The sequence below is a fragment of the Brassica rapa genome, unplaced genomic scaffold, assembly GCF_000309985.2.
Source record: "Brassica rapa cultivar Chiifu-401-42 unplaced genomic scaffold, CAAS_Brap_v3.01 Scaffold0037, whole genome shotgun sequence".
In the NCBI taxonomy this organism is placed as follows: Eukaryota; Viridiplantae; Streptophyta; class Magnoliopsida; order Brassicales; family Brassicaceae; genus Brassica; species Brassica rapa.
The window spans coordinates 19923-35114 of NW_022609983.1; the positions used below are offsets into that span (position 1 = coordinate 19923).

At 48.0% G+C, this 15192-nt stretch overlaps 31 non-coding genes across 31 annotated transcripts; all 31 read left to right on the forward strand.

Moving 5' to 3' along the window:
- Window positions 1-206: 206 nt before the first annotated feature.
- On the forward strand, window positions 207-325 carry LOC117129659. Its single transcript, XR_004453288.1, has one exon. It is a non-coding gene; the product is annotated as a 5S ribosomal RNA (ribosomal RNA).
- A 375-nt stretch (window positions 326-700) lies between these two features.
- On the forward strand, window positions 701-819 carry LOC117129660. The gene has a single exon (XR_004453289.1). It is a non-coding gene; the product is annotated as a 5S ribosomal RNA (ribosomal RNA).
- A 375-nt stretch (window positions 820-1194) lies between these two features.
- LOC117129662 lies at window positions 1195-1313 on the forward strand. Its single transcript, XR_004453291.1, has one exon. It is a non-coding gene; the product is annotated as a 5S ribosomal RNA (ribosomal RNA).
- Window positions 1314-1688: 375 nt separating this feature from the next.
- LOC117129663 lies at window positions 1689-1807 on the forward strand. Its single transcript, XR_004453292.1, has one exon. It is a non-coding gene; the product is annotated as a 5S ribosomal RNA (ribosomal RNA).
- Window positions 1808-2182: 375 nt separating this feature from the next.
- LOC117129664 lies at window positions 2183-2301 on the forward strand. The gene has a single exon (XR_004453293.1). It is a non-coding gene; the product is annotated as a 5S ribosomal RNA (ribosomal RNA).
- A 375-nt stretch (window positions 2302-2676) lies between these two features.
- On the forward strand, window positions 2677-2795 carry LOC117129665. The gene has a single exon (XR_004453294.1). It is a non-coding gene; the product is annotated as a 5S ribosomal RNA (ribosomal RNA).
- A 375-nt stretch (window positions 2796-3170) lies between these two features.
- LOC117129666 lies at window positions 3171-3289 on the forward strand. The gene has a single exon (XR_004453295.1). It is a non-coding gene; the product is annotated as a 5S ribosomal RNA (ribosomal RNA).
- A 375-nt stretch (window positions 3290-3664) lies between these two features.
- On the forward strand, window positions 3665-3783 carry LOC117129667. The gene has a single exon (XR_004453296.1). It is a non-coding gene; the product is annotated as a 5S ribosomal RNA (ribosomal RNA).
- A 375-nt stretch (window positions 3784-4158) lies between these two features.
- On the forward strand, window positions 4159-4277 carry LOC117129668. Its single transcript, XR_004453297.1, has one exon. It is a non-coding gene; the product is annotated as a 5S ribosomal RNA (ribosomal RNA).
- Window positions 4278-4652: 375 nt separating this feature from the next.
- On the forward strand, window positions 4653-4771 carry LOC117129669. The gene has a single exon (XR_004453298.1). It is a non-coding gene; the product is annotated as a 5S ribosomal RNA (ribosomal RNA).
- Window positions 4772-5146: 375 nt separating this feature from the next.
- LOC117129670 lies at window positions 5147-5265 on the forward strand. Its single transcript, XR_004453299.1, has one exon. It is a non-coding gene; the product is annotated as a 5S ribosomal RNA (ribosomal RNA).
- Window positions 5266-5640: 375 nt separating this feature from the next.
- LOC117129671 lies at window positions 5641-5759 on the forward strand. Its single transcript, XR_004453300.1, has one exon. It is a non-coding gene; the product is annotated as a 5S ribosomal RNA (ribosomal RNA).
- A 375-nt stretch (window positions 5760-6134) lies between these two features.
- On the forward strand, window positions 6135-6253 carry LOC117129673. Its single transcript, XR_004453302.1, has one exon. It is a non-coding gene; the product is annotated as a 5S ribosomal RNA (ribosomal RNA).
- Window positions 6254-6628: 375 nt separating this feature from the next.
- LOC117129674 lies at window positions 6629-6747 on the forward strand. Its single transcript, XR_004453303.1, has one exon. It is a non-coding gene; the product is annotated as a 5S ribosomal RNA (ribosomal RNA).
- A 375-nt stretch (window positions 6748-7122) lies between these two features.
- Window positions 7123-7241, forward strand: LOC117129675. The gene has a single exon (XR_004453304.1). It is a non-coding gene; the product is annotated as a 5S ribosomal RNA (ribosomal RNA).
- A 375-nt stretch (window positions 7242-7616) lies between these two features.
- LOC117129676 lies at window positions 7617-7735 on the forward strand. Its single transcript, XR_004453305.1, has one exon. It is a non-coding gene; the product is annotated as a 5S ribosomal RNA (ribosomal RNA).
- Window positions 7736-8110: 375 nt separating this feature from the next.
- Window positions 8111-8229, forward strand: LOC117129677. The gene has a single exon (XR_004453306.1). It is a non-coding gene; the product is annotated as a 5S ribosomal RNA (ribosomal RNA).
- Window positions 8230-8604: 375 nt separating this feature from the next.
- Window positions 8605-8723, forward strand: LOC117129563. Its single transcript, XR_004453195.1, has one exon. It is a non-coding gene; the product is annotated as a 5S ribosomal RNA (ribosomal RNA).
- A 375-nt stretch (window positions 8724-9098) lies between these two features.
- On the forward strand, window positions 9099-9217 carry LOC117129564. The gene has a single exon (XR_004453196.1). It is a non-coding gene; the product is annotated as a 5S ribosomal RNA (ribosomal RNA).
- Window positions 9218-9592: 375 nt separating this feature from the next.
- LOC117129565 lies at window positions 9593-9711 on the forward strand. Its single transcript, XR_004453197.1, has one exon. It is a non-coding gene; the product is annotated as a 5S ribosomal RNA (ribosomal RNA).
- A 375-nt stretch (window positions 9712-10086) lies between these two features.
- LOC117129566 lies at window positions 10087-10205 on the forward strand. Its single transcript, XR_004453198.1, has one exon. It is a non-coding gene; the product is annotated as a 5S ribosomal RNA (ribosomal RNA).
- Window positions 10206-10580: 375 nt separating this feature from the next.
- Window positions 10581-10699, forward strand: LOC117129567. The gene has a single exon (XR_004453199.1). It is a non-coding gene; the product is annotated as a 5S ribosomal RNA (ribosomal RNA).
- A 375-nt stretch (window positions 10700-11074) lies between these two features.
- On the forward strand, window positions 11075-11193 carry LOC117129569. The gene has a single exon (XR_004453201.1). It is a non-coding gene; the product is annotated as a 5S ribosomal RNA (ribosomal RNA).
- Window positions 11194-11568: 375 nt separating this feature from the next.
- On the forward strand, window positions 11569-11687 carry LOC117129570. The gene has a single exon (XR_004453202.1). It is a non-coding gene; the product is annotated as a 5S ribosomal RNA (ribosomal RNA).
- A 375-nt stretch (window positions 11688-12062) lies between these two features.
- On the forward strand, window positions 12063-12181 carry LOC117129571. Its single transcript, XR_004453203.1, has one exon. It is a non-coding gene; the product is annotated as a 5S ribosomal RNA (ribosomal RNA).
- Window positions 12182-12556: 375 nt separating this feature from the next.
- Window positions 12557-12675, forward strand: LOC117129572. Its single transcript, XR_004453204.1, has one exon. It is a non-coding gene; the product is annotated as a 5S ribosomal RNA (ribosomal RNA).
- Window positions 12676-13050: 375 nt separating this feature from the next.
- LOC117129573 lies at window positions 13051-13169 on the forward strand. Its single transcript, XR_004453205.1, has one exon. It is a non-coding gene; the product is annotated as a 5S ribosomal RNA (ribosomal RNA).
- Window positions 13170-13544: 375 nt separating this feature from the next.
- On the forward strand, window positions 13545-13663 carry LOC117129574. The gene has a single exon (XR_004453206.1). It is a non-coding gene; the product is annotated as a 5S ribosomal RNA (ribosomal RNA).
- A 375-nt stretch (window positions 13664-14038) lies between these two features.
- Window positions 14039-14157, forward strand: LOC117129575. The gene has a single exon (XR_004453207.1). It is a non-coding gene; the product is annotated as a 5S ribosomal RNA (ribosomal RNA).
- A 375-nt stretch (window positions 14158-14532) lies between these two features.
- Window positions 14533-14651, forward strand: LOC117129576. Its single transcript, XR_004453208.1, has one exon. It is a non-coding gene; the product is annotated as a 5S ribosomal RNA (ribosomal RNA).
- Window positions 14652-15026: 375 nt separating this feature from the next.
- LOC117129577 lies at window positions 15027-15145 on the forward strand. Its single transcript, XR_004453209.1, has one exon. It is a non-coding gene; the product is annotated as a 5S ribosomal RNA (ribosomal RNA).
- The last annotated feature ends 47 nt before the right edge of the window (window positions 15146-15192 follow it).

Genomic DNA, 15192 nt, shown 5'->3' on the forward strand with positions numbered 1-15192 from the left:
CCGTTTTGACCCTCAAACGGGCTGCGGAAAGTTTTGGCACGCAAAAAAGATCGAAAGCGGATTCTCAGGGTGTTTTTGATGCTTTCTGAACGCCATTAACCTCGACGCACTTTTTCGCTCGAAACAAATTGGCAAGAAAATCATGTGGGTCCCACGGCCTCACAGGCTGCGAAAAGGATATGTAGAAACGAGAGTGATGTACTGACGGGTGCGATCATACCAGCACTAATGCACCGGATCCCATCAGAACTCCGCAGTTAAGCGTGCTTGGGCGAGAGTAGTACTAGGATGGGTGACCTCCCGGGAAGTCCTCGTGTTGCACCCCTTTTTATTTTTTAATTTTTTTTAATGCATCCTAAGACGAGTCTAAACTTGGAAACCTCATAACTTTTGAACCGTGAGGAACTACGTCGCCCATAGCACCATTTCGGAAAGCCCCAGAAACCATAATGGGCGGTGAATAGGCGGCGCCAATTTTTCGGGCTCAAATTCAGCCGTTTTGACCCTCAAACGGGCTGCGGAAAGTTTTGGCACGCAAAAAAGATCGAAAGCGGATTCTCAGGGTGTTTTTGATGCTTTCTGAACGCCATTAACCTCGACGCACTTTTTCGCTCGAAACAAATTGGCAAGAAAATCATGTGGGTCCCACGGCCTCACAGGCTGCGAAAAGGATATGTAGAAACGAGAGTGATGTACTGACGGGTGCGATCATACCAGCACTAATGCACCGGATCCCATCAGAACTCCGCAGTTAAGCGTGCTTGGGCGAGAGTAGTACTAGGATGGGTGACCTCCCGGGAAGTCCTCGTGTTGCACCCCTTTTTATTTTTTAATTTTTTTTAATGCATCCTAAGACGAGTCTAAACTTGGAAACCTCATAACTTTTGAACCGTGAGGAACTACGTCGCCCATAGCACCATTTCGGAAAGCCCCAGAAACCATAATGGGCGGTGAATAGGCGGCGCCAATTTTTCGGGCTCAAATTCAGCCGTTTTGACCCTCAAACGGGCTGCGGAAAGTTTTGGCACGCAAAAAAGATCGAAAGCGGATTCTCAGGGTGTTTTTGATGCTTTCTGAACGCCATTAACCTCGACGCACTTTTTCGCTCGAAACAAATTGGCAAGAAAATCATGTGGGTCCCACGGCCTCACAGGCTGCGAAAAGGATATGTAGAAACGAGAGTGATGTACTGACGGGTGCGATCATACCAGCACTAATGCACCGGATCCCATCAGAACTCCGCAGTTAAGCGTGCTTGGGCGAGAGTAGTACTAGGATGGGTGACCTCCCGGGAAGTCCTCGTGTTGCACCCCTTTTTATTTTTTAATTTTTTTTAATGCATCCTAAGACGAGTCTAAACTTGGAAACCTCATAACTTTTGAACCGTGAGGAACTACGTCGCCCATAGCACCATTTCGGAAAGCCCCAGAAACCATAATGGGCGGTGAATAGGCGGCGCCAATTTTTCGGGCTCAAATTCAGCCGTTTTGACCCTCAAACGGGCTGCGGAAAGTTTTGGCACGCAAAAAAGATCGAAAGCGGATTCTCAGGGTGTTTTTGATGCTTTCTGAACGCCATTAACCTCGACGCACTTTTTCGCTCGAAACAAATTGGCAAGAAAATCATGTGGGTCCCACGGCCTCACAGGCTGCGAAAAGGATATGTAGAAACGAGAGTGATGTACTGACGGGTGCGATCATACCAGCACTAATGCACCGGATCCCATCAGAACTCCGCAGTTAAGCGTGCTTGGGCGAGAGTAGTACTAGGATGGGTGACCTCCCGGGAAGTCCTCGTGTTGCACCCCTTTTTATTTTTTAATTTTTTTTAATGCATCCTAAGACGAGTCTAAACTTGGAAACCTCATAACTTTTGAACCGTGAGGAACTACGTCGCCCATAGCACCATTTCGGAAAGCCCCAGAAACCATAATGGGCGGTGAATAGGCGGCGCCAATTTTTCGGGCTCAAATTCAGCCGTTTTGACCCTCAAACGGGCTGCGGAAAGTTTTGGCACGCAAAAAAGATCGAAAGCGGATTCTCAGGGTGTTTTTGATGCTTTCTGAACGCCATTAACCTCGACGCACTTTTTCGCTCGAAACAAATTGGCAAGAAAATCATGTGGGTCCCACGGCCTCACAGGCTGCGAAAAGGATATGTAGAAACGAGAGTGATGTACTGACGGGTGCGATCATACCAGCACTAATGCACCGGATCCCATCAGAACTCCGCAGTTAAGCGTGCTTGGGCGAGAGTAGTACTAGGATGGGTGACCTCCCGGGAAGTCCTCGTGTTGCACCCCTTTTTATTTTTTAATTTTTTTTAATGCATCCTAAGACGAGTCTAAACTTGGAAACCTCATAACTTTTGAACCGTGAGGAACTACGTCGCCCATAGCACCATTTCGGAAAGCCCCAGAAACCATAATGGGCGGTGAATAGGCGGCGCCAATTTTTCGGGCTCAAATTCAGCCGTTTTGACCCTCAAACGGGCTGCGGAAAGTTTTGGCACGCAAAAAAGATCGAAAGCGGATTCTCAGGGTGTTTTTGATGCTTTCTGAACGCCATTAACCTCGACGCACTTTTTCGCTCGAAACAAATTGGCAAGAAAATCATGTGGGTCCCACGGCCTCACAGGCTGCGAAAAGGATATGTAGAAACGAGAGTGATGTACTGACGGGTGCGATCATACCAGCACTAATGCACCGGATCCCATCAGAACTCCGCAGTTAAGCGTGCTTGGGCGAGAGTAGTACTAGGATGGGTGACCTCCCGGGAAGTCCTCGTGTTGCACCCCTTTTTATTTTTTAATTTTTTTTAATGCATCCTAAGACGAGTCTAAACTTGGAAACCTCATAACTTTTGAACCGTGAGGAACTACGTCGCCCATAGCACCATTTCGGAAAGCCCCAGAAACCATAATGGGCGGTGAATAGGCGGCGCCAATTTTTCGGGCTCAAATTCAGCCGTTTTGACCCTCAAACGGGCTGCGGAAAGTTTTGGCACGCAAAAAAGATCGAAAGCGGATTCTCAGGGTGTTTTTGATGCTTTCTGAACGCCATTAACCTCGACGCACTTTTTCGCTCGAAACAAATTGGCAAGAAAATCATGTGGGTCCCACGGCCTCACAGGCTGCGAAAAGGATATGTAGAAACGAGAGTGATGTACTGACGGGTGCGATCATACCAGCACTAATGCACCGGATCCCATCAGAACTCCGCAGTTAAGCGTGCTTGGGCGAGAGTAGTACTAGGATGGGTGACCTCCCGGGAAGTCCTCGTGTTGCACCCCTTTTTATTTTTTAATTTTTTTTAATGCATCCTAAGACGAGTCTAAACTTGGAAACCTCATAACTTTTGAACCGTGAGGAACTACGTCGCCCATAGCACCATTTCGGAAAGCCCCAGAAACCATAATGGGCGGTGAATAGGCGGCGCCAATTTTTCGGGCTCAAATTCAGCCGTTTTGACCCTCAAACGGGCTGCGGAAAGTTTTGGCACGCAAAAAAGATCGAAAGCGGATTCTCAGGGTGTTTTTGATGCTTTCTGAACGCCATTAACCTCGACGCACTTTTTCGCTCGAAACAAATTGGCAAGAAAATCATGTGGGTCCCACGGCCTCACAGGCTGCGAAAAGGATATGTAGAAACGAGAGTGATGTACTGACGGGTGCGATCATACCAGCACTAATGCACCGGATCCCATCAGAACTCCGCAGTTAAGCGTGCTTGGGCGAGAGTAGTACTAGGATGGGTGACCTCCCGGGAAGTCCTCGTGTTGCACCCCTTTTTATTTTTTAATTTTTTTTAATGCATCCTAAGACGAGTCTAAACTTGGAAACCTCATAACTTTTGAACCGTGAGGAACTACGTCGCCCATAGCACCATTTCGGAAAGCCCCAGAAACCATAATGGGCGGTGAATAGGCGGCGCCAATTTTTCGGGCTCAAATTCAGCCGTTTTGACCCTCAAACGGGCTGCGGAAAGTTTTGGCACGCAAAAAAGATCGAAAGCGGATTCTCAGGGTGTTTTTGATGCTTTCTGAACGCCATTAACCTCGACGCACTTTTTCGCTCGAAACAAATTGGCAAGAAAATCATGTGGGTCCCACGGCCTCACAGGCTGCGAAAAGGATATGTAGAAACGAGAGTGATGTACTGACGGGTGCGATCATACCAGCACTAATGCACCGGATCCCATCAGAACTCCGCAGTTAAGCGTGCTTGGGCGAGAGTAGTACTAGGATGGGTGACCTCCCGGGAAGTCCTCGTGTTGCACCCCTTTTTATTTTTTAATTTTTTTTAATGCATCCTAAGACGAGTCTAAACTTGGAAACCTCATAACTTTTGAACCGTGAGGAACTACGTCGCCCATAGCACCATTTCGGAAAGCCCCAGAAACCATAATGGGCGGTGAATAGGCGGCGCCAATTTTTCGGGCTCAAATTCAGCCGTTTTGACCCTCAAACGGGCTGCGGAAAGTTTTGGCACGCAAAAAAGATCGAAAGCGGATTCTCAGGGTGTTTTTGATGCTTTCTGAACGCCATTAACCTCGACGCACTTTTTCGCTCGAAACAAATTGGCAAGAAAATCATGTGGGTCCCACGGCCTCACAGGCTGCGAAAAGGATATGTAGAAACGAGAGTGATGTACTGACGGGTGCGATCATACCAGCACTAATGCACCGGATCCCATCAGAACTCCGCAGTTAAGCGTGCTTGGGCGAGAGTAGTACTAGGATGGGTGACCTCCCGGGAAGTCCTCGTGTTGCACCCCTTTTTATTTTTTAATTTTTTTTAATGCATCCTAAGACGAGTCTAAACTTGGAAACCTCATAACTTTTGAACCGTGAGGAACTACGTCGCCCATAGCACCATTTCGGAAAGCCCCAGAAACCATAATGGGCGGTGAATAGGCGGCGCCAATTTTTCGGGCTCAAATTCAGCCGTTTTGACCCTCAAACGGGCTGCGGAAAGTTTTGGCACGCAAAAAAGATCGAAAGCGGATTCTCAGGGTGTTTTTGATGCTTTCTGAACGCCATTAACCTCGACGCACTTTTTCGCTCGAAACAAATTGGCAAGAAAATCATGTGGGTCCCACGGCCTCACAGGCTGCGAAAAGGATATGTAGAAACGAGAGTGATGTACTGACGGGTGCGATCATACCAGCACTAATGCACCGGATCCCATCAGAACTCCGCAGTTAAGCGTGCTTGGGCGAGAGTAGTACTAGGATGGGTGACCTCCCGGGAAGTCCTCGTGTTGCACCCCTTTTTATTTTTTAATTTTTTTTAATGCATCCTAAGACGAGTCTAAACTTGGAAACCTCATAACTTTTGAACCGTGAGGAACTACGTCGCCCATAGCACCATTTCGGAAAGCCCCAGAAACCATAATGGGCGGTGAATAGGCGGCGCCAATTTTTCGGGCTCAAATTCAGCCGTTTTGACCCTCAAACGGGCTGCGGAAAGTTTTGGCACGCAAAAAAGATCGAAAGCGGATTCTCAGGGTGTTTTTGATGCTTTCTGAACGCCATTAACCTCGACGCACTTTTTCGCTCGAAACAAATTGGCAAGAAAATCATGTGGGTCCCACGGCCTCACAGGCTGCGAAAAGGATATGTAGAAACGAGAGTGATGTACTGACGGGTGCGATCATACCAGCACTAATGCACCGGATCCCATCAGAACTCCGCAGTTAAGCGTGCTTGGGCGAGAGTAGTACTAGGATGGGTGACCTCCCGGGAAGTCCTCGTGTTGCACCCCTTTTTATTTTTTAATTTTTTTTAATGCATCCTAAGACGAGTCTAAACTTGGAAACCTCATAACTTTTGAACCGTGAGGAACTACGTCGCCCATAGCACCATTTCGGAAAGCCCCAGAAACCATAATGGGCGGTGAATAGGCGGCGCCAATTTTTCGGGCTCAAATTCAGCCGTTTTGACCCTCAAACGGGCTGCGGAAAGTTTTGGCACGCAAAAAAGATCGAAAGCGGATTCTCAGGGTGTTTTTGATGCTTTCTGAACGCCATTAACCTCGACGCACTTTTTCGCTCGAAACAAATTGGCAAGAAAATCATGTGGGTCCCACGGCCTCACAGGCTGCGAAAAGGATATGTAGAAACGAGAGTGATGTACTGACGGGTGCGATCATACCAGCACTAATGCACCGGATCCCATCAGAACTCCGCAGTTAAGCGTGCTTGGGCGAGAGTAGTACTAGGATGGGTGACCTCCCGGGAAGTCCTCGTGTTGCACCCCTTTTTATTTTTTAATTTTTTTTAATGCATCCTAAGACGAGTCTAAACTTGGAAACCTCATAACTTTTGAACCGTGAGGAACTACGTCGCCCATAGCACCATTTCGGAAAGCCCCAGAAACCATAATGGGCGGTGAATAGGCGGCGCCAATTTTTCGGGCTCAAATTCAGCCGTTTTGACCCTCAAACGGGCTGCGGAAAGTTTTGGCACGCAAAAAAGATCGAAAGCGGATTCTCAGGGTGTTTTTGATGCTTTCTGAACGCCATTAACCTCGACGCACTTTTTCGCTCGAAACAAATTGGCAAGAAAATCATGTGGGTCCCACGGCCTCACAGGCTGCGAAAAGGATATGTAGAAACGAGAGTGATGTACTGACGGGTGCGATCATACCAGCACTAATGCACCGGATCCCATCAGAACTCCGCAGTTAAGCGTGCTTGGGCGAGAGTAGTACTAGGATGGGTGACCTCCCGGGAAGTCCTCGTGTTGCACCCCTTTTTATTTTTTAATTTTTTTTAATGCATCCTAAGACGAGTCTAAACTTGGAAACCTCATAACTTTTGAACCGTGAGGAACTACGTCGCCCATAGCACCATTTCGGAAAGCCCCAGAAACCATAATGGGCGGTGAATAGGCGGCGCCAATTTTTCGGGCTCAAATTCAGCCGTTTTGACCCTCAAACGGGCTGCGGAAAGTTTTGGCACGCAAAAAAGATCGAAAGCGGATTCTCAGGGTGTTTTTGATGCTTTCTGAACGCCATTAACCTCGACGCACTTTTTCGCTCGAAACAAATTGGCAAGAAAATCATGTGGGTCCCACGGCCTCACAGGCTGCGAAAAGGATATGTAGAAACGAGAGTGATGTACTGACGGGTGCGATCATACCAGCACTAATGCACCGGATCCCATCAGAACTCCGCAGTTAAGCGTGCTTGGGCGAGAGTAGTACTAGGATGGGTGACCTCCCGGGAAGTCCTCGTGTTGCACCCCTTTTTATTTTTTAATTTTTTTTAATGCATCCTAAGACGAGTCTAAACTTGGAAACCTCATAACTTTTGAACCGTGAGGAACTACGTCGCCCATAGCACCATTTCGGAAAGCCCCAGAAACCATAATGGGCGGTGAATAGGCGGCGCCAATTTTTCGGGCTCAAATTCAGCCGTTTTGACCCTCAAACGGGCTGCGGAAAGTTTTGGCACGCAAAAAAGATCGAAAGCGGATTCTCAGGGTGTTTTTGATGCTTTCTGAACGCCATTAACCTCGACGCACTTTTTCGCTCGAAACAAATTGGCAAGAAAATCATGTGGGTCCCACGGCCTCACAGGCTGCGAAAAGGATATGTAGAAACGAGAGTGATGTACTGACGGGTGCGATCATACCAGCACTAATGCACCGGATCCCATCAGAACTCCGCAGTTAAGCGTGCTTGGGCGAGAGTAGTACTAGGATGGGTGACCTCCCGGGAAGTCCTCGTGTTGCACCCCTTTTTATTTTTTAATTTTTTTTAATGCATCCTAAGACGAGTCTAAACTTGGAAACCTCATAACTTTTGAACCGTGAGGAACTACGTCGCCCATAGCACCATTTCGGAAAGCCCCAGAAACCATAATGGGCGGTGAATAGGCGGCGCCAATTTTTCGGGCTCAAATTCAGCCGTTTTGACCCTCAAACGGGCTGCGGAAAGTTTTGGCACGCAAAAAAGATCGAAAGCGGATTCTCAGGGTGTTTTTGATGCTTTCTGAACGCCATTAACCTCGACGCACTTTTTCGCTCGAAACAAATTGGCAAGAAAATCATGTGGGTCCCACGGCCTCACAGGCTGCGAAAAGGATATGTAGAAACGAGAGTGATGTACTGACGGGTGCGATCATACCAGCACTAATGCACCGGATCCCATCAGAACTCCGCAGTTAAGCGTGCTTGGGCGAGAGTAGTACTAGGATGGGTGACCTCCCGGGAAGTCCTCGTGTTGCACCCCTTTTTATTTTTTAATTTTTTTTAATGCATCCTAAGACGAGTCTAAACTTGGAAACCTCATAACTTTTGAACCGTGAGGAACTACGTCGCCCATAGCACCATTTCGGAAAGCCCCAGAAACCATAATGGGCGGTGAATAGGCGGCGCCAATTTTTCGGGCTCAAATTCAGCCGTTTTGACCCTCAAACGGGCTGCGGAAAGTTTTGGCACGCAAAAAAGATCGAAAGCGGATTCTCAGGGTGTTTTTGATGCTTTCTGAACGCCATTAACCTCGACGCACTTTTTCGCTCGAAACAAATTGGCAAGAAAATCATGTGGGTCCCACGGCCTCACAGGCTGCGAAAAGGATATGTAGAAACGAGAGTGATGTACTGACGGGTGCGATCATACCAGCACTAATGCACCGGATCCCATCAGAACTCCGCAGTTAAGCGTGCTTGGGCGAGAGTAGTACTAGGATGGGTGACCTCCCGGGAAGTCCTCGTGTTGCACCCCTTTTTATTTTTTAATTTTTTTTAATGCATCCTAAGACGAGTCTAAACTTGGAAACCTCATAACTTTTGAACCGTGAGGAACTACGTCGCCCATAGCACCATTTCGGAAAGCCCCAGAAACCATAATGGGCGGTGAATAGGCGGCGCCAATTTTTCGGGCTCAAATTCAGCCGTTTTGACCCTCAAACGGGCTGCGGAAAGTTTTGGCACGCAAAAAAGATCGAAAGCGGATTCTCAGGGTGTTTTTGATGCTTTCTGAACGCCATTAACCTCGACGCACTTTTTCGCTCGAAACAAATTGGCAAGAAAATCATGTGGGTCCCACGGCCTCACAGGCTGCGAAAAGGATATGTAGAAACGAGAGTGATGTACTGACGGGTGCGATCATACCAGCACTAATGCACCGGATCCCATCAGAACTCCGCAGTTAAGCGTGCTTGGGCGAGAGTAGTACTAGGATGGGTGACCTCCCGGGAAGTCCTCGTGTTGCACCCCTTTTTATTTTTTAATTTTTTTTAATGCATCCTAAGACGAGTCTAAACTTGGAAACCTCATAACTTTTGAACCGTGAGGAACTACGTCGCCCATAGCACCATTTCGGAAAGCCCCAGAAACCATAATGGGCGGTGAATAGGCGGCGCCAATTTTTCGGGCTCAAATTCAGCCGTTTTGACCCTCAAACGGGCTGCGGAAAGTTTTGGCACGCAAAAAAGATCGAAAGCGGATTCTCAGGGTGTTTTTGATGCTTTCTGAACGCCATTAACCTCGACGCACTTTTTCGCTCGAAACAAATTGGCAAGAAAATCATGTGGGTCCCACGGCCTCACAGGCTGCGAAAAGGATATGTAGAAACGAGAGTGATGTACTGACGGGTGCGATCATACCAGCACTAATGCACCGGATCCCATCAGAACTCCGCAGTTAAGCGTGCTTGGGCGAGAGTAGTACTAGGATGGGTGACCTCCCGGGAAGTCCTCGTGTTGCACCCCTTTTTATTTTTTAATTTTTTTTAATGCATCCTAAGACGAGTCTAAACTTGGAAACCTCATAACTTTTGAACCGTGAGGAACTACGTCGCCCATAGCACCATTTCGGAAAGCCCCAGAAACCATAATGGGCGGTGAATAGGCGGCGCCAATTTTTCGGGCTCAAATTCAGCCGTTTTGACCCTCAAACGGGCTGCGGAAAGTTTTGGCACGCAAAAAAGATCGAAAGCGGATTCTCAGGGTGTTTTTGATGCTTTCTGAACGCCATTAACCTCGACGCACTTTTTCGCTCGAAACAAATTGGCAAGAAAATCATGTGGGTCCCACGGCCTCACAGGCTGCGAAAAGGATATGTAGAAACGAGAGTGATGTACTGACGGGTGCGATCATACCAGCACTAATGCACCGGATCCCATCAGAACTCCGCAGTTAAGCGTGCTTGGGCGAGAGTAGTACTAGGATGGGTGACCTCCCGGGAAGTCCTCGTGTTGCACCCCTTTTTATTTTTTAATTTTTTTTAATGCATCCTAAGACGAGTCTAAACTTGGAAACCTCATAACTTTTGAACCGTGAGGAACTACGTCGCCCATAGCACCATTTCGGAAAGCCCCAGAAACCATAATGGGCGGTGAATAGGCGGCGCCAATTTTTCGGGCTCAAATTCAGCCGTTTTGACCCTCAAACGGGCTGCGGAAAGTTTTGGCACGCAAAAAAGATCGAAAGCGGATTCTCAGGGTGTTTTTGATGCTTTCTGAACGCCATTAACCTCGACGCACTTTTTCGCTCGAAACAAATTGGCAAGAAAATCATGTGGGTCCCACGGCCTCACAGGCTGCGAAAAGGATATGTAGAAACGAGAGTGATGTACTGACGGGTGCGATCATACCAGCACTAATGCACCGGATCCCATCAGAACTCCGCAGTTAAGCGTGCTTGGGCGAGAGTAGTACTAGGATGGGTGACCTCCCGGGAAGTCCTCGTGTTGCACCCCTTTTTATTTTTTAATTTTTTTTAATGCATCCTAAGACGAGTCTAAACTTGGAAACCTCATAACTTTTGAACCGTGAGGAACTACGTCGCCCATAGCACCATTTCGGAAAGCCCCAGAAACCATAATGGGCGGTGAATAGGCGGCGCCAATTTTTCGGGCTCAAATTCAGCCGTTTTGACCCTCAAACGGGCTGCGGAAAGTTTTGGCACGCAAAAAAGATCGAAAGCGGATTCTCAGGGTGTTTTTGATGCTTTCTGAACGCCATTAACCTCGACGCACTTTTTCGCTCGAAACAAATTGGCAAGAAAATCATGTGGGTCCCACGGCCTCACAGGCTGCGAAAAGGATATGTAGAAACGAGAGTGATGTACTGACGGGTGCGATCATACCAGCACTAATGCACCGGATCCCATCAGAACTCCGCAGTTAAGCGTGCTTGGGCGAGAGTAGTACTAGGATGGGTGACCTCCCGGGAAGTCCTCGTGTTGCACCCCTTTTTATTTTTTAATTTTTTTTAATGCATCCTAAGACGAGTCTAAACTTGGAAACCTCATAACTTTTGAACCGTGAGGAACTACGTCGCCCATAGCACCATTTCGGAAAGCCCCAGAAACCATAATGGGCGGTGAATAGGCGGCGCCAATTTTTCGGGCTCAAATTCAGCCGTTTTGACCCTCAAACGGGCTGCGGAAAGTTTTGGCACGCAAAAAAGATCGAAAGCGGATTCTCAGGGTGTTTTTGATGCTTTCTGAACGCCATTAACCTCGACGCACTTTTTCGCTCGAAACAAATTGGCAAGAAAATCATGTGGGTCCCACGGCCTCACAGGCTGCGAAAAGGATATGTAGAAACGAGAGTGATGTACTGACGGGTGCGATCATACCAGCACTAATGCACCGGATCCCATCAGAACTCCGCAGTTAAGCGTGCTTGGGCGAGAGTAGTACTAGGATGGGTGACCTCCCGGGAAGTCCTCGTGTTGCACCCCTTTTTATTTTTTAATTTTTTTTAATGCATCCTAAGACGAGTCTAAACTTGGAAACCTCATAACTTTTGAACCGTGAGGAACTACGTCGCCCATAGCACCATTTCGGAAAGCCCCAGAAACCATAATGGGCGGTGAATAGGCGGCGCCAATTTTTCGGGCTCAAATTCAGCCGTTTTGACCCTCAAACGGGCTGCGGAAAGTTTTGGCACGCAAAAAAGATCGAAAGCGGATTCTCAGGGTGTTTTTGATGCTTTCTGAACGCCATTAACCTCGACGCACTTTTTCGCTCGAAACAAATTGGCAAGAAAATCATGTGGGTCCCACGGCCTCACAGGCTGCGAAAAGGATATGTAGAAACGAGAGTGATGTACTGACGGGTGCGATCATACCAGCACTAATGCACCGGATCCCATCAGAACTCCGCAGTTAAGCGTGCTTGGGCGAGAGTAGTACTAGGATGGGTGACCTCCCGGGAAGTCCTCGTGTTGCACCCCTTTTTATTTTTTAATTTTTTTTAATGCATCCTAAGACGAGTCTAAACTTGGAAACCTCATAACTTTTGAACCGTGAGGAACTACGTCGCCCATAGCACCATTTCGGAAAGCCCCAGAAACCATAATGGGCGGTGAATAGGCGGCGCCAATTTTTCGGGCTCAAATTCAGCCGTTTTGACCCTCAAACGGGCTGCGGAAAGTTTTGGCACGCAAAAAAGATCGAAAGCGGATTCTCAGGGTGTTTTTGATGCTTTCTGAACGCCATTAACCTCGACGCACTTTTTCGCTCGAAACAAATTGGCAAGAAAATCATGTGGGTCCCACGGCCTCACAGGCTGCGAAAAGGATATGTAGAAACGAGAGTGATGTACTGACGGGTGCGATCATACCAGCACTAATGCACCGGATCCCATCAGAACTCCGCAGTTAAGCGTGCTTGGGCGAGAGTAGTACTAGGATGGGTGACCTCCCGGGAAGTCCTCGTGTTGCACCCCTTTTTATTTTTTAATTTTTTTTAATGCATCCTAAGACGAGTCTAAACTTGGAAACCTCATAACTTTTGAACCGTGAGGAACTACGTCGCCCATAGCACCATTTCGGAAAGCCCCAGAAACCATAATGGGCGGTGAATAGGCGGCGCCAATTTTTCGGGCTCAAATTCAGCCGTTTTGACCCTCAAACGGGCTGCGGAAAGTTTTGGCACGCAAAAAAGATCGAAAGCGGATTCTCAGGGTGTTTTTGATGCTTTCTGAACGCCATTAACCTCGACGCACTTTTTCGCTCGAAACAAATTGGCAAGAAAATCATGTGGGTCCCACGGCCTCACAGGCTGCGAAAAGGATATGTAGAAACGAGAGTGATGTACTGACGGGTGCGATCATACCAGCACTAATGCACCGGATCCCATCAGAACTCCGCAGTTAAGCGTGCTTGGGCGAGAGTAGTACTAGGATGGGTGACCTCCCGGGAAGTCCTCGTGTTGCACCCCTTTTTATTTTTTAATTTTTTTTAATGCATCCTAAGACGAGTCTAAACTTGGAAACCTCATAACTTTTGAACCGTGAGGAACTACGTCGCCCATAGCACCATTTCGGAAAGCCCCAGAAACCATAATGGGCGGTGAATAGGCGGCGCCAATTTTTCGGGCTCAAATTCAGCCGTTTTGACCCTCAAACGGGCTGCGGAAAGTTTTGGCACGCAAAAAAGATCGAAAGCGGATTCTCAGGGTGTTTTTGATGCTTTCTGAACGCCATTAACCTCGACGCACTTTTTCGCTCGAAACAAATTGGCAAGAAAATCATGTGGGTCCCACGGCCTCACAGGCTGCGAAAAGGATATGTAGAAACGAGAGTGATGTACTGACGGGTGCGATCATACCAGCACTAATGCACCGGATCCCATCAGAACTCCGCAGTTAAGCGTGCTTGGGCGAGAGTAGTACTAGGATGGGTGACCTCCCGGGAAGTCCTCGTGTTGCACCCCTTTTTATTTTTTAATTTTTTTTAATGCATCCTAAGACGAGTCTAAACTTGGAAACCTCATAACTTTTGAACCGTGAGGAACTACGTCGCCCATAGCACCATTTCGGAAAGCCCCAGAAACCATAATGGGCGGTGAATAGGCGGCGCCAATTTTTCGGGCTCAAATTCAGCCGTTTTGACCCTCAAACGGGCTGCGGAAAGTTTTGGCACGCAAAAAAGATCGAAAGCGGATTCTCAGGGTGTTTTTGATGCTTTCTGAACGCCATTAACCTCGACGCACTTTTTCGCTCGAAACAAATTGGCAAGAAAATCATGTGGGTCCCACGGCCTCACAGGCTGCGAAAAGGATATGTAGAAACGAGAGTGATGTACTGACGGGTGCGATCATACCAGCACTAATGCACCGGATCCCATCAGAACTCCGCAGTTAAGCGTGCTTGGGCGAGAGTAGTACTAGGATGGGTGACCTCCCGGGAAGTCCTCGTGTTGCACCCCTTTTTATTTTTTAATTTTTTTTAATGCATCCTAAGACGAGTCTAAACTTGGAAACCTCATAACTTTTGAACCGTGAGGAACTACGTCGCCCATAGCACCATTTCGGAAAGCCCCAGAAACCATAATGGGCGGTGAATAGGCGGCGCCAATTTTTCGGGCTCAAATTCAGCCGTTTTGACCCTCAAACGGGCTGCGGAAAGTTTTGGCACGCAAAAAAGATCGAAAGCGGATTCTCAGGGTGTTTTTGATGCTTTCTGAACGCCATTAACCTCGACGCACTTTTTCGCTCGAAACAAATTGGCAAGAAAATCATGTGGGTCCCACGGCCTCACAGGCTGCGAAAAGGATATGTAGAAACGAGAGTGATGTACTGACGGGTGCGATCATACCAGCACTAATGCACCGGATCCCATCAGAACTCCGCAGTTAAGCGTGCTTGGGCGAGAGTAGTACTAGGATGGGTGACCTCCCGGGAAGTCCTCGTGTTGCACCCCTTTTTATTTTTTAATTTTTTTTAATGCATCCTAAGACGAGTCTAAACTTGGAAACCTCATAACTTTTGAACCGTGAGGAACTACGTCGCCCATAGCACCATTTCGGAAAGCCCCAGAAACCATAATGGGCGGTGAATAGGCGGCGCCAATTTTTCGGGCTCAAATTCAGCCGTTTTGACCCTCAAACGGGCTGCGGAAAGTTTTGGCACGCAAAAAAGATCGAAAGCGGATTCTCAGGGTGTTTTTGATGCTTTCTGAACGCCATTAACCTCGACGCACTTTTTCGCTCGAAACAAATTGGCAAGAAAATCATGTGGGTCCCACGGCCTCACAGGCTGCGAAAAGGATATGTAGAAACGAGAGTGATGTACTGACGGGTGCGATCATACCAGCACTAATGCACCGGATCCCATCAGAACTCCGCAGTTAAGCGTGCTTGGGCGAGAGTAGTACTAGGATGGGTGACCTCCCGGGAAGTCCTCGTGTTGCACCCCTTTTTATTTTTTAATTTTTTTTAATGCATCCTAAGACGAGTCTAAAC